The sequence below is a fragment of the Rattus rattus genome, chromosome 5 (assembly GCF_011064425.1).
Source record: "Rattus rattus isolate New Zealand chromosome 5, Rrattus_CSIRO_v1, whole genome shotgun sequence".
Lineage (NCBI taxonomy): Eukaryota > Metazoa > Chordata > Mammalia > Rodentia > Muridae > Rattus > Rattus rattus.
In genome coordinates, this window is record NC_046158.1 from 20,057,664 (window position 1) to 20,073,658 (window position 15,995).

The 15,995-nt window shown below is 35.9% G+C and overlaps 1 protein-coding gene across 1 annotated transcript in view; it reads left to right on the forward strand.

Moving 5' to 3' along the window:
* The window catches only part of LOC116900137 (low-density lipoprotein receptor-related protein 1B-like), a 324,045-nt gene that overhangs the window by 234,201 nt on the left and 73,849 nt on the right, over positions 1 to 15,995 (forward strand). The gene's annotated exons all lie outside the window — the stretch shown is intronic.

A 15,995-nucleotide genomic window follows, 5' to 3' on the forward strand; every position in this document is an offset into this window, starting at 1 on the left:
CTTGTCAGGCAACAATGAGAGAAGAGGCACTTGGTCCTGTGGAGGTTTGTTTCCCCAGTGTAGGGCAATGCCAGGGCAAGGAGGCAGGAGTATGTGGATAGGGAAGAAGCACCCTCATAGAAGCAGGGAGAGGGAGGATGGGATCGGGGTTTGCAGGGAGGAAACAAGGAAAGGGGATAACACTTGAAATGTAAATAAATAAAATATCCACTAAAAATCAAACAAATCAAAAAAAAAAGGAAAAGCTAGAAGCTTCTCTAATGAATGCTGACAGTTAATAGTAATTGATAGGTTTAGATATAAATACTTAGAAGGCATATTTTATTTTGTTATATTGACATAGCTAATAAAGTGTCATACATTCTTAGGCAAATAATTCTATTCAGGATTATTAATTTCTAATAATTTAAGATTGTGATTTTTGATCAGTTTGAAATTGTGTTATTTTTTTTTCCTAAATGAGACTAAATTCTTAAGTTTCATTCTCTTACATACAGGTATCTAGTTCCCTCAGTCCTATTTGTTGAAGAGAGTATTTTCTCCAAAATAAATGTTTGCTTCTTTGCAAAAATCAGTCAAAAGTTGTTGGTTTGAATGTATATCTGAACATCTGGGTTGTCTATCCTGTTCCATTGATTGTTTTGGATTGTTTTGTCTGTTTTTCTTTGTTTGGTGTGTGTGTGTGTGTGTGTGTGTGTGTGTGTGTGTGTGTGTGTGTGTGTGTGTGTAGTTTTTATTACCAGGCTCTGGAACAGATGTTAAAATCAGATATGTTGACATTACCAACAATGTTTCTATTTGTAAAGATTTCTTTGGTTATTTGGAGTCTTTATTCTTTCCATATTTTATCAGTGTGTATTATCTAGAGAAACAGAACTGATAGAAGTAATATATAAATATACGTACATATACATGTACTATATACATATACACACACACCCACACACATATGGAATTTATTAGAGTGGTGTACAGATTGTGATCCAGCCAGTCCAAGTACAAGAATCCAGTTGTAGATCAGTTTATGTGGCTGAATGCCTCATCTACTCTTCAGTGCATGCCTAATATTAAAAATATATTTTAATTACAGTGAAAAAGATGAACTTTCCAGTGAGAGTGAGGCAATGCAAAAAGAAAAGCCTTACACCTTCCAATATCCCTTATTCAGCTGCCATCAAAGGAATGGCACCAATGAAAGGTGAATCTTCCCATTTCCAATGATCTGAATTACAGTTGAGTCTTCCTACTTTCACATTATTTAGTGAAGAATAATCAGAGGGGTACCCAGTTACTTGAGTTTTAATTTAGTCTAGATATAAGCAAGTTGACAACCAAGAATGGCTGTCACAAAGGAATGTAAGGATTCTTTTTATATTATTATTGCGAAGAATTGTGTTGAGATTTTGATGATGATGTATTTGAACCTATAGATTTCATTTGATAAGATGATCATCAATGTATTGCCATCAGTTCATGAGTACAAGAAATGTTTCTTTTTTCTTTTTTCGTTCGGGACCAAACCCAGGAGGGCCCTGCACTTGCTAGGCAAGTGCTCTACCACTGAGCTAAATCCCCAACCACAAGAAATGTTTCTGTGTCATAATTTCTTTATTTTTTCCCTGTTTAATTATATCATTGTATAGGTTTTAGTTATATTTATCTCAAGGCACTTTGTTGAAGACACTGTGTATGGGAATGTTTTTTATTTCTATATCAATATGATTATCATTGAAATATAGAATGGTTATACATAGGTAATTAATTTTGTCATATTAAGTTTGCAGTCTGAAAAGTTTGCATTAGTTTTTATTAGGAGTAGCAGTTTCTGGAGGAGGAGTTTTTGTGTTCTTTTATGTATATAATTACATTGTTCAGAAATAGGGACAGTTTACTGATTCATTTCTTCTATCCCTTTTGTTTTCTCTTATTATCTAATCATTTTCGGTAAGACTTCATTTACCATAATCAATAGAAATGAAGAGTGTAGACACTCTCATTGAGTTCATATAATGAATTGGCTTATCCAGTCATGGGGCAGAGGTCTGCCTACTTATAATGGAATCAGTAGTACAGGCATACCAGAAAGGCATGCAAAATTTTTATGGAAATTACAAATATGTAATTCACAAAGTAGAACTTAACTATTTTCTATATACCCCCATTCCACTTTTGAAAATTTTCAATTGAATAGATCAGCCTAGACAGCTGAAAAGGTAATTTTTACTACAAATTGTCTGTCTCTAGATGTGAATTACACATACAAAAATACTTCCAATATGCCAGGCAGATTCATGCTTAAATAATTGGAGACTACATCTTGCTAAACTAATGTACAAAGATAAATATCCTAGTTCCTCATCTTTCAGGGAAGGGGCAAGAATGTGAACATTAAATGAAATATTTTTTAAAAGAGTATTATGAGGATACTATAACTTGAAATATTTCATTGTTTTTCAAATCTAAATTACCTACTCTTCTGTGATCTTTTCTGAGTATGTATGAACAAATATCTACTTGACCTGGATAATGAAACAATAACAGATATAAGAAATTGCCCTATTAAAGTTCATTCAAATATGCAAAGTAATGAGTTTTACTGTCATTATTTATAAGAGCATTCCTGGCTCAAACATAGCTTCAACACTAAAAAGCATAACTCAACTTGAATGACAACTGAGGAAAGCTGCCACCTTGGAGTAGCCTGCATGACTTTTAGGCTTTAGACTGGTTAGAGGGCATTAGACAATAGAGCTAGCCAGTTAGAAAGTCTATCTCAGAGAAGTATCTAACAGGGCATAGAATTTTAGGAACTTCCATGTAATTTTCAGGAACTTCCTGAGATATGTGAATTGTTTACTTTCCATGTCTTAAGGAGCCTATTTCTAGGATGGACTCTTTCAATTCTGACAAAAATGTTACACATCTACACGCAATGCATTGAGACAAATTCACTGTTCCAAAGCCTATTGTATTCAGCTCTCCAAGATGCTGGTCTAAGTACACCTTTCAAACTACATCTGCAGAGCTATCTATCTCAATCCATTCGGAGTGTTTATATACTCTAAACCATGTTTATCATCATTGATATTATTGCTTATTCGCTGTAGAAGGATAAGACAAATATTTTAAACTTCTGTATTGCATTCCCAGAAATTATAACATGATGTTCTGAAAATAAATTAAAAATAAAGAAGCAACAGAAACTTAATAAATTGTCTATACTTTTGCTATTTTCAGTAACAACACAATGAATAATTTAGTATAGTGATTAATTTTTTAGGTATGTATCTTTAAAATAAATTCTAAAAAAGTAATTACAGGTTCAAAGAGCAAATGAATATTTACCTATTTTAGATATTATCAAAGTTCCAATCTCAATGTGTTTTGGAATTGGAGATTTTTTTCAAGGAACACCTTGTTACTAAATTTATAGAATTTTAGAGTCATTGGTTTGAAAAATAACATCTATCACTTTATGAATCCTTGTATCAGAGATGCATACCTGTATGAACATGTATCTACTGGCATCTATGTCAGTATGAACAAGCATATTTTGACTTCAGTGTTTATATAGAAATCCTTGCCTTGAAATAACTAATAATAACCAAAATATACATTTTCACAATTGAATAAGGAACGTTTTCTCTTCAAAGACTTCATTTTGTCTCCTTAGTTGTACCAATTCGACTATAGTTTAGTGTTATGATTATACTTAAAATCAAACATAGACATTTAAATAAAACATTTATCACTGGTCAGTGGTAATATAAGCCTTTAATTCCAGTACAAAGGAGTCAGAGGCAGGTGAAACCTGGTGATTTCTAGGCAAGCCTGTCAACAAAATGAGTTACAGGTCAGCCAGTGCTACACAGAGAAACCCTGTCTCAAATGTATGTATGTATGTATGTTTATACACACATATAATATAGATAGATAGATATGTGAGTGTGTGTGTGTACGTGTGTGTGCGCGCATGTGTAGATCAAGAAGCTATTTCTTTATAGAATTACTATCTTATTCTTGTCTAAGTTTAAATTTTCTTCACAGCTGTTAAAATGAACACTGAATAATAAGACATTGTTATATTTTTATCTACACAATCATACGACTTCATATCACTTAGATTCTATTGCATATTGATAAGGGGTGTATAAGCACATAAATTAAAATGAAATCTATGCTTTTCTTAAACGTTTTTCCTACCCACTGTTTTCTACCATTTTAAAATCATTTAAAATAGAAATTGAGAGTTTGATTATGTATCAATTAGCATAGCAGTAACCCATATTTGTTCAGCAGTTCACATCTTCGATAGATATGGAATCATTTCTAAGACAGCCATAGGTATTATTATCATTCAGAAGGAAGCCTGCATAAATCAATGGGAATTATTTAAGTGTGGAAATTTGGTTCTACCAATTGGTACATATCAAACATCAGATTCTGATTTCTAATATTGTACATGAAATATTTTACAGTTGTTCATAAATACAGCATATTTAGCATAAGTTTTAAATCCTGGCAACCTAATATTAGAAGAGTCCTAAGTAAGCAATGCCTTAGAACATAGAAAGTATTCTATCAAGAATACAAACATCATTCTTTGACATAAAGAAAATGGTAATTTGAGATCTTGTGGTATTGGTATATTTGAGAAAATTTGTAATTTCTAAAATGTAACACAATATATTTTAGAAGATAAAGATCTACCTCAATTGTAAAGTGCTTTCTAAAACTGACAAATGCCCTGGTTTCGTCCTCAGCACTTAGAAAAAAGTGTAGATGTGTAAAAATTAGTACTCTACTGAAAGATTTCTGCACTCATCCAGATCTCCAACTTTTAAGCATCATGGCCTATCTTGAGGCTCTCCTGTTTTCATCATTTCTTCCTATATTAATACATAACACTGTGCTTAGGGTTCAGAGTATAATTCATATCATTTTTAGTGTGTTCATCTCAAGAGAAGATATGATAAATTATGAAAATTCAGTTTATTTCTACCTTACTCTAAGGTAAAGAAAGAAACAAAACTTTGCTAGGTATAAGAACTCGTATATACCTCTCTAAGAGAGCAAAGTGTGGTTACAATGTGATGTATGTAAGCAGAAGTAATTTGGGGGAAATGTTAAAATGAAAATAGGCTAGCTAAAAAGAATCCTCAAATCAAATTTCAATAAATTCATTCCCTCCTGAAAATGCTTTAAATAGAATTATGTGAAAGAGCAATGTAAGAACTCAAAGCCAATCAATACTTTATTATTTTTTTCTTTTTTCTTTTTTTTTTTTTTTTTTTCGAACTGGGGACTGAACCCAGGGCCTTGTGCTTTAGGCAAGCGCTCTACCACTGAGCTAAACCCCAACCCCAATACTTTATATTAATGATTGGTTTTCAAGTAGAATTACAGGTGACTATGCTATATAATACGGAAACCTCATTTTTCTGTGGTAAGATGGTATAATCCACTTTATAGACCTTCTAATCTAACGTTAAATTCCAAACTTATATTTGTTTATCCAAATATGAGAAAGTATGTCCGAACAATGAGTAGTATATTGCTATGTACCGCATGTGTTCTCTTAAATGTCTTACATATGCACAAACATTTATTTTATGCATACAGCATACAGAATAATATTACTCAGTTACAAAGTACCACAATATTTTGTCAGGGTGACTGAGTTGATATTTTAAAAACTTCAAAGATCAGAAATTGCCATTTGAATGAATAAGTGAAGCAACATTTGGCATACCATAGCAGAAGGTACTTTTGGACTTGAGGCCAGGATAAAGAAAGTGCAGAAAGAAGGCAATGCTTGTCTATTTAAGGAATTAAAAGACAAGACATTAGCAAAACATAAATATGCTGCCATATGATAAGGGAAGTATTGGAGTTAGAAGGATGCTATTAGATGAAGCTCATAGATACTTGAGACTAGATCATGCTCACCATTCTTTTTTATATTAGATATATTTCTTTATTTATACTTCAAATGTTATTCCCTTTCCCGGTTTCCTGTCCATAAGCCCTCCCATCCCCTCCTTCTCCCCCATACGGGTATTTCACCCCCATCCATCCCCTTACAGTCCCCACCCCTCACCTGTGACATTCCCCTGCACTGGGAGCCCAACCTTGGCAAGACCAAGGACTTCCCCTTCTACTGGTGCCCCAAGAAGGCTGTTCTCTGCTACATAGTTAGTTGGAGGCCAGGGTCAGTCCCTGTATTGTCTTTGCGTAGTGGTTTATTCTCTGAAAACTCTGGTTGGTTGGCATTGTTGCTCTTATGGGGCTGCAAACCCCTCCAGCTCTTTCAATTCCTCCTCTAATTCCCCCAAAGGGGGTCCTGTTCTCAGTTCAGTGGTTTGCTCCTAGCATTCACCTCTGTATTTGGCATGGTCTGGATGTGTCTCTCAGTAGAGATCTATATCTGATCCCTTTCAGCATGCACTTTTTAGTTTCATAAATTTTATCTAGTTTTGGTGGCTCATATGTCGGGCAGGCTCTGAATGGCCATTCCTTCAATCTCTGCTCTAAACTTTGCCAACATATCCCCTCATATGGATGTTTTTGTTTCCCCTTTTAAGAAGGAGTGGGAGCATCTGCGTTTGGTCATCCTTCCTCTTGAGCTTCCCGTGGTCTGTGGATTGCATCTTGAGTAATTCGAGCTTTTGGGCTAATATCCACTTACCAAGTGTGTTTTTCTGTGATAGGGTTACTTCACTCAGGAAGTTATTTTCTAGTTCATTCCATTTGCCTATCAATTTCATGAAATCATTGTGTTTGGTAGCTGAGTAGTACTCCATTGTGCAACTGTACCACATTTTTTTTAATCCATTCCTCTGTTAAAGGGCATCTGGGTTCTTTCCAGCTTCTAGCTTCTAGCTATTATAAATAAGGCTGCTATGAACATAGTGGACCATTTGTCTTTGTTGTATGTTGGAGCATCTTTTGACTATATGCCCAGGAGAGGTATAGCTGGGTCCTCAGGTAATAGAATGTCCAATTTTCTGAGGAACCTTCATACTGATTTTAAGAGTGGTTGTACCAGTTTTCAGTTCCACCAACAGTGGAGGAGTGTTCTTCTTTCTCCACATCCTCGCCACCATCTGCGGTCACCTAAGTCATGCTCATCACTCTTAGCTATGTTAAAAATATTATATTCTGATTAATGCCAGCAGTTATAGGAAATTTCATATTAGATGGCCCACTTTTATTTTAATGGGATTTTCTGGATTAATATTAAAATAAGAGAGGAGGAACAGGTTGGTTACAGCATTGTCACTTTCACTGAATCCGAAATGTAGTCGAACCAAAGAAACTGAAGATGAAGTGGGAAGGGGAGCAAATGTTGCAACTAGGTCTTGAGAAAGAGAGAGAATAAGTAGACAACCTTGTCATCCATTGTGGTCAATGGGAGGAAGATGCTTCCTTCAATTACTACAGCAGAATGGAGAGCAAGTGACATAGGTGAAGCTTAAGGAAACAAGGGGGTTGTTTTTCCATATGTTCAGCCACAGAGTCAGAAGGAGAGAAAATAATTCGTCCATAGCAGAAAGGGCTGCAATGGATAAAAGAGCTAGAGACAGCAAAGAAAGAATGAGAAAGAAAAGCTGAAGATTAGATATAGGGGAGAGTGTTCAAAAGGTCAGTGGACACAGGATTTCAGTGTCTAAGAATAGTTGTGTAGGAACCCTCCAGATGCAAGTGGAGATGCTGCGTAAATGGGTGGATGCATTAATTTCTTTTGGTGATGCTACTGTGCGCTGGTTATTTAACATATTTCTGTGATAAAATAAGCGACATATGTAGTTCAAGGAATGGTATATTTACAGTTTGAGTAACATCTGTCCTGGCCAGAAAGACATGGAGACAGACATGTGGCATGTGGTAACTGGACACACTATATCTACATTTAACAGCATAGAGAAATATGAATGCTAATGTAGGTCACAGGATGTAGTTAGGTTTATGATGGGTCTCCAAAATTCAACTAACTCGATCTAGGAATTCTTTAACAGACAAGTTTAAAACCATGATTAAGTATTCTCTGTCCATTCTGGTAATGCCATGTATTCCTCTCTGTGGTTTGTACTCCACATATCTGGGGAATGAATGGCTATAGTAAAAAAAAAAAAAAAACATGGTTAAAGAAACAAAGAGGACTAAGGTTGTAACAATTATTCTGCAAATATCAGAGTATTGGTTCCATGGATTGAAGGGCCCACAAAATAAATAGGTAAATGCAGAAACCTAAATAATGAAGAACAAGAATCAAAAGGGGCTCAGATAAGATAGAGAGGTAAATGCAAAAATTCTACTAATGAAGAATAATTATCTGAAGGTTCTAGAAGTTACTTTGGGATGAGTATTAACAGTGATCTATCCAATACATGAGACATATCTGGAGATTTTTTTTTAAAAACGAGATTTCAGTTACATTCTAAGATTGGAGTCTGGACAGTAGTAGAAATCTTAGTCACATGTGAGACCACACATGATGAAATCAAGGTGTTGGTAGAGAAAAGGGAAAACTAAGTAGTTCTTAGAGAAAAGGAGAGTGGACGAAGAAGGGAAATTTGTGATGATGTTCAAGTTAGTCCAGGCTCTATGGTGGATGACTTCCTCTCTAGCAAAGCAGGAAAGTGAGTGAGTAGTCCTTTGCCTTCTGTGAACAAACCTGTCAAATATTGCTGGAACAACTCTGTCCTCTAGATAAGGAGGAAGTTACTTGAATAATCCAACATGGATGCTTTCTGTTTCCTCCCATTTTTTATCTTACCCTTTAAAATGGCAAGCTTACTATTTCCTGAATAACTGGCTTTGCAATTACAGGAAATGAAAGTCAAATTGAAGGGAGAATCATACATGATTTAAAAATGTTACAGACATTATCGTTTTGATGACGTGAAAGGACTGTCTGGATGCGTTTAATTTATCGGGGACCGTAGTCATCCTGCATACAGGAGTTACACTGGAGAGCTGTGACTTGGGAGTTCTATTGAATTTTAATAAAATGAAGACATTTCTAAACAAAACAACAACAATAATCACAACCACCACAACCACAACTCCTCTCAAACACTGGAGAAGTGTTCTACCATTGAGCTTTAAACAAAAAACTTACGGTACTTTTTTAAACAATGTCTCATTAAATTTCAGAGACTATTCTAAAATTGACTCTGAGCTCATGTAAATGACTGTCAGTACGCATGTGTGCAGACACATACCACACACACACACACACACACACACACACACACACACAAGATTTTACTTTAAACAAATTATTTTTTATTATTAAATTTGGTCTTAAAGTTTTCAGGGAGAGCAAGAAAGATTTCCAATACTCTCTATGTTTCTAAAGTTATTTTTCTTTATAGGCAGAGTGCCAAATGGCATTATATAAAGTTTATTCATAACTCTTTTGGACTGATTCATAATCTAGTGTTCACCTTTCAAGCAGCTTCCCAAATCATCTGATGCTTTCTCTTTCAAAAGTTTACAAAGATTCTTCTGCATCTGTGACCCATTAAGCATTATAACATGTTAGCCAGGGAATGCTGGGGTTTGCTACAGATGTCAATGTAAGCCAACTCAAAGAAATAGAAATTTTAGGTGGGGACATAGATAATGTACTATGTCTCCAGGCCAAAAGTCGGGACTAAAATGACCCTCTGCATCCTGCAGATGTGGAAGATCTTGTTCTATCCCCACCTCCCCTCTGTCTCCTGCTAAATGCACAGGTTCCAGAGTTACTTTCTCTTTTCTGTCTACCCTACCTAATCACTTGACCGATTTAAACACTGCCCACTGTGTGAACAATGCATCTGTTAGTTTAAACTATGGAAAGGGAAGGTCCTGGTGCCTCTGCAAAGCCTATCCCATCCTCACGTGTTCCCTCTGACCTATTTACCTTTGAAGGAGTAGGATAGCCTATTATTAAAGCTTCCCTGTAAGTCTGGGCCTCTCAAGAACACTAGCTTAGAGGAGAAAAATTTTTTTCAGAGAAGCATGCAAAATAGGCCAGCTGTACTGTCTATCACATCCAATGTACAGACACTTTGGGGAAAACCATTAGGAGAAATGTTTTCACAATCCAGTGATGCTGGCTGAGAGTGGAAGCCTGCACGTCACGTTTAATTTCTCTTTGTTTGTATATAGACTGAAAACCAAGGACAACAGAGGTTTCACCAACAACTAAAGTGAAAACACCAAACAAGTAAAAATCAATAACTAACCGTCTTGCAGGCTTAGCTAGACAGAGAAAATTGTTTAATTGTTTATTTTTAACAAAGTTAAATGGCAAGAGCTAATGGAATTTAAATTTTTACCTCTTTAGGAGGGATTCATTACCCTTGCAGATTCTTTATTGCATTCAACAATTGCAGTATTAAATATTTAATATTCTTACTTTAATTCTGAGTACACTTTAATTACCCTATATACTGTGGGAAATTGCTTTCTTGTTCAAATTTGTATATATAATGGATGAAAAATATAAAATTGTATTACAATTGATGTTCGTTGGATAGCACTAAATTACAAAAAAAAGTACAGAAGTAAGTTCTCAGTATAATCCGTTCCAAGAAATTGTGCATCATTTTCCTGCATTAGAAAGCATTTGCTTAGCATCATTAAGACGTGATTCTTAGACTTTGAGTGTTCTTACTGTGCCCCAATCAGATCACCATAGATATTCTCAAGTTTGGCATTGATGCTTTCTAGTTTTGCCTCCACCCTCTTAGGGGTTTCCATTGTGGATACTGTTATGTGAAATGCCTTGTAATGGAACATTATATTTTAGAGATAAAATAATTAATGCTTTGTAATTCTGAGAACTATTTGGAAATCTCTCTTCGCCCTTGAACCACCATCACTATATGCTAACAAAAGGTAATAGAGAAGGATGGAGAATCCTGCATGGAAGTATGCCTAGAGAGCACATGTCCTTTCGAACAAGATTGCCAGTGCTGTGAAGGCTTGTACCACTGACCAAAGTACTTCTTAGATTTACCACTAAACAATAAACCATAAAATATGAAAAAAAACTCATATAGAAAGAAACCAACAAACAAAAATTAACACTGTTAAAGAAAGCAGATAAAAGCTTGTTTTAAGGTGTCAGTGTGAAATAATTGCTTAATTTAGGGGTGGTTGGGGCCCTGCTTGTAAACACAATACACTCTCATTGTCTGCACAACTTACTTAGGGACAGGGAATCTACAGGGAAGTTTGCCAATGATTGTCCAAATTTTCTGCTACCTTCTACCATGTGCAGTGTACATATCTGTAGCAAATGAAGTCTTCATTTACAGTTAATAAGATGTCAGGGTTAAATCTGCTCAGCATCTGATGTGTCAATGGATCTGAAATGAGAACCTCCTGAAATGAAGATTGGAAAGCAGGGATAAAGAACTATGGACTAGATGAGTAGCTGAGGGCCCAAAAAGCATCCCTGTCTTTGGTGTGTTATTAGTAAGCCTTCTTGGAATATTATTTTATTTTAGTCTAAAAGTTAATGATAGTAAAAACAGAAAACTAGAAGAATATTCATAGCACCATAAGAGTATTCTGGACGTCGTTATCTGTTTTGAGTTTCTAATCAAGTAAGAGAAGATTGCAAGCACAGAGACTTGCAACAACAAAGGCAGAACTGAATTTGTAAAGGACTAGGCCTGGAGCAGGCCAGAGCTATTCTCGAGGAGACAGTAGACACTAGATATTCTCAACCTTCCTAATGCTGTGACCTCAGTCATGCTCTATCAATCAGCTGAAGAAATCAATCAGCAATTAAGAAAAGAGGAATGGAGTTTAGTTCACACTGACTCACCACCACCTGTAACCCCAGCCTACGGGGAACTCAGCAACTCAATTAGGCTTTCAGAGTTACTGAACTCATGCTCCACCCACGCCCCATAAACACACACATGCAGTTAAAATAAATGTACAAACTTTTAATAAAGAACTTAGGTGTTCGGAAAATCACTGAGAAAAAAATGGATGAAATTGGATTACAAATGCCATTTTATATGTTTTTGATACAGCTCCTAGAGTAGGTTATAGGCATTCCTCTTGATTCTAAATTCAAAAGGCAATAACAACAAAGGGTGCAACTATCATGATTCAGATCAAAAGACACAGCTTAATCTAATTAGAAGAAAAATTAGGCAACTCCAATTTGAAATATTCAAAGCAACTCTGCAGCTTAGAGTGTGAATGCAAACAACAAAGAAAGGTCCAGCGACTAACCTGTTTCAAAGCAACAGTGAGCGAGGAAGGACAATGCTGGCTTGCACTCTGAGCTACAGAAATCATTAGGTAGAATGTTAGTGATCCATGCCAGGAGGGAGAGTTTTATAGCTCCAACACACACAGAACTTATGCGTTCAACATCAGCTTCGGCTACAGAATGAGACTCTCTTACAAACCAAATGAAGCACTATTGAATAGCAGTCAAATTTTGAACGAGGGTTGTATTATGTATTTTTGTTAAAATGTTGATTATGACAGGTGCATTATGTTGGTTAGGAGATGCTGTTCTTGTTCTTAATGTAAGAGTACCAGTGGAAGGGGAAGCCCTTGGTCCTGCCAAGACTGGACCCCCAGTGAACAAGACTGTTGGAGGGAGGGCAGTAATGGGTGGAGGATGGGGAGAGGAACACCCATATAGAAGGGGAGGGGGGAGGGGGATGTTTGCCCAGAAACCTCGAAAGGGAATAACATTCGAAATGTATATAAGAAATACTCAAGTTAATAAAAAAAAAAAAAAAAAAGGAAAAAAAAAAGGATTCAGGTGAGACACATAGCAAGAAAAAAAAAAAAAAGAAGAAGAAGCTTTAGCCTCACATGATTCAGAGTCCATGACAAACAACTGTGAATAAATTTTGAAGAACTGGTGAACCCAAACATAGACCACAGCTAGTCAGACCTTCTGCCATATGTAACACTTTTGTTTAGGTATGACATTCGCCCAAAAATGGCATAGGTCCATGGTGTTCTGGCCATGCTAAATTACACAGATTGAACGTCTTTCATCTGTAAATGAATGTTATTTCGTAGTAATGTCTGAATATAATAGAGGAATGGGGATGATGCATTTACTTGTGCTGAGGTTTGGGAAATACAAGAACAATAGGTTCTTTTTCAGTCCAGAGTACAGTTTAGCTCTTATTTTTCAGTTATAATAGAGGTACATTTCAGAGAAAGCAGTTTCCCCTATAGCTCTTATTGACTTCAAACTTGCTGTGTAGCCAAGGGTGACGTGGAAGATTTGGTCCTTATTTCCAGTTTCAGAGCTAACAGATTTCAATCCAGGCCACTGTGCCTGGCCTTAGATTTTTTTTCTTCAACAGGAAGTATCGAAGTAAAATTAAGCAAAAGTGAAAACTGGCAACAACAGAGCAGGCTTATTCTAATGTTATAGATGTACACCAGATACTACGGCCAGGGAGTCATCTTTGCAAACTCCCTTTTTATTAGTTATTTCTGGTTCTTATAAACATAATAAGAAAAGGCAACTTATAAAGCAAATGGCTTATTTTTAACACATACTTCCAGAAAGTCCTCTCTATAATTGGCAAAGAGTCACGGTAGCACGTACTCAGAGCAGGAAGCTGAGAGATCACATTTTTAATTGCACACACAGTGGAAAGAGAAAATTGGAAGTGGGATGAGGGTCAAAGCTCTCAAGGATTCAGTGACATTCGTTCTCCAACAAGCCAATACCTCTTAAAGGTCTCAGAATCCACCTAAATAGTGCCACCAACATGGGACCAATGGCTCAAGTATTTGAACCTAGGGGAAATATTTCTCATTCAAATTTTACCTCTGTTTCTTAGATTTAAGTTAAATGTGACCATAGCACATCATATTCATGCAGGTTCTACTCAGTGTCAATATTAATTTTCAGTGTTGCTTGAATACTAAGTATTCTACAGTGTGTTTTAAAAGAGTACAGAAATGAATTCTTTGCTCTTTTGATTCAACTATGTTTCACATATCCAAAATCCTCCTTTTTTCATGTTTTTAACATTACACTTACTCTGAAACAAAAAAAAATGTTTGTAACTCTCTCACACACATAGCAAATAATATATATCATTCACACACACACCTTTTCTTAGGTGTGGCTGACACTTATTCTCAAGTTCTTATAAACAGTCTTATTATGATGTTAAATATATTTGTAAATCAGTTATCTCAGCCCTGATAAACTTATAGAAAGAGTATTGTTCTTCATAACCTAACTCATAACAATAAATTATTCCTCATCAGAATATAATTTCCTTAACTTTAATAAATATCAAATGCAGTGGCTTTCCCTTGAAGGATACCTTTAGTTTTGTTTGAGAAGTTTGATCCACCCATCCTCCTTTCCAGACAACGTAGTTGTCTGTTTTCTCTGACCTCTGATCTCTTCTGACATCTGATCTCCTCTGTCCTCATTCGTCTTTTTGTCTACTTCTTATAAGAGTAGGCCTCCAGTGTCTTCTCTTCATTCTACCCTCTTTGTTTGTTCTGGATATAATTCAATAAAGCTGATTCAAGGGTTCAGATAAGTCTCCCTTTCCAGATAGGTCTTTGCTCTTTTTTATTTGTTTGCTCGTTTTTTGCTTGTTTGTTTGTCTTTTGCTTTGTTTTCTTCTCTTTGTGTTCTAGATTTATTTATTTATTTATTTATTTCATTTTATGTGATGTGTGGAAGTATTTTGCCAACTTGTATGTCTGTGACTGCTGCCTGAGGAGGTTAGAAAAGGCCGTGACATAGCCTGGAACTGGAGTAGGAAACTGCATTGTGAGTGCTGGGAACTGAAGCCAGATTACCTGAATGAGCAGCTGATCACTGTTACTTCCCTTCTTATCTGTTGCAGTCTCTCCATATCCCACAGTCCAGGGTGTGCCAGCTTCCTTAGTCCTCAGGGCCTACACTAGTTCCCTTCACCTGTGCCAAATGAACTACTCAAAAACTGGAAGTTCATAAATAAGAAGCTTTATGCCATAGGGTAGACCTTCAATAAAAATAGCAGGTGTTCTTCTGCTTCGATCATGTCTGAGGGTCATACTCCTCATGCATCTCACCAACCTATTTTCTATAAAGAAAAGCTTTCCTAATGAAAATATATCTTGGGTGGACTATAATCAAATTGCCTAAGACTGAGGAGTGTGGGAGTATCAGAAAGGTGAAGGAACAATATGGAAGGACAGAGAAGGTGTGTGCTGGAATATATTTGTGCCTATTTATTTGTTCTTTACCAGAATAGAAAGTTGTCTGTCTGAATAGGCTGTCAATGTTTAACTTGCCATGATACTCTAGTCTTTGAAACACTCGGAAGAAACTGGCTGTACAGAACACTAGGCATTTATGTATAAAAGCTACCCGTACAGAAAGAACTAAATTCAAATTACAGCTTAAATAACACTTGTTAGTTTAAAAGGTTACCCATTGTTTTAGATAATTCAGAATTTTGAGAAAAGTAAGTAAAAATTCTTTCTCCAAGTTTATAAAATCCAATACTCTCTACTTTAGGCAATCTTCATATGGTTCAGTCACTGTAAATTCAATTATTCTTGAGATTATATTTAAGTCAAGACAAGATGGCCTTCTCTTTACAAATGCAATTAAGTCTCATGAGTGGAGATCTTGTTAACTATTGTCAGGATAATTGAAATTGATTTGTGTTTACTAAACATTGTGAATACTAATCAAATATTAAACACTCAAGTGTTCCTTGTTCATTTCAACCCTTGGCAGTCTCAGAACTCCTTAAAAAGCTTCCTCGTCCCAGAAGTCAGAGCGTTTTCTTCAAAATCATTCAGAGAAAGAGAGAAGTGTTCTTCATTTCCTGCACACAGTTCTCTTAGTTGGGAAGTGTTTGGAATAGGGCTGGGAATCACAGCATTCATGTCTTATACCCAGTGTTGCAAGCAGCAAGTCTATTATTTACTGTTTCATTCGATTCCAGGTTTGCCGTTCTCTTCCCCTCACAACATTACAG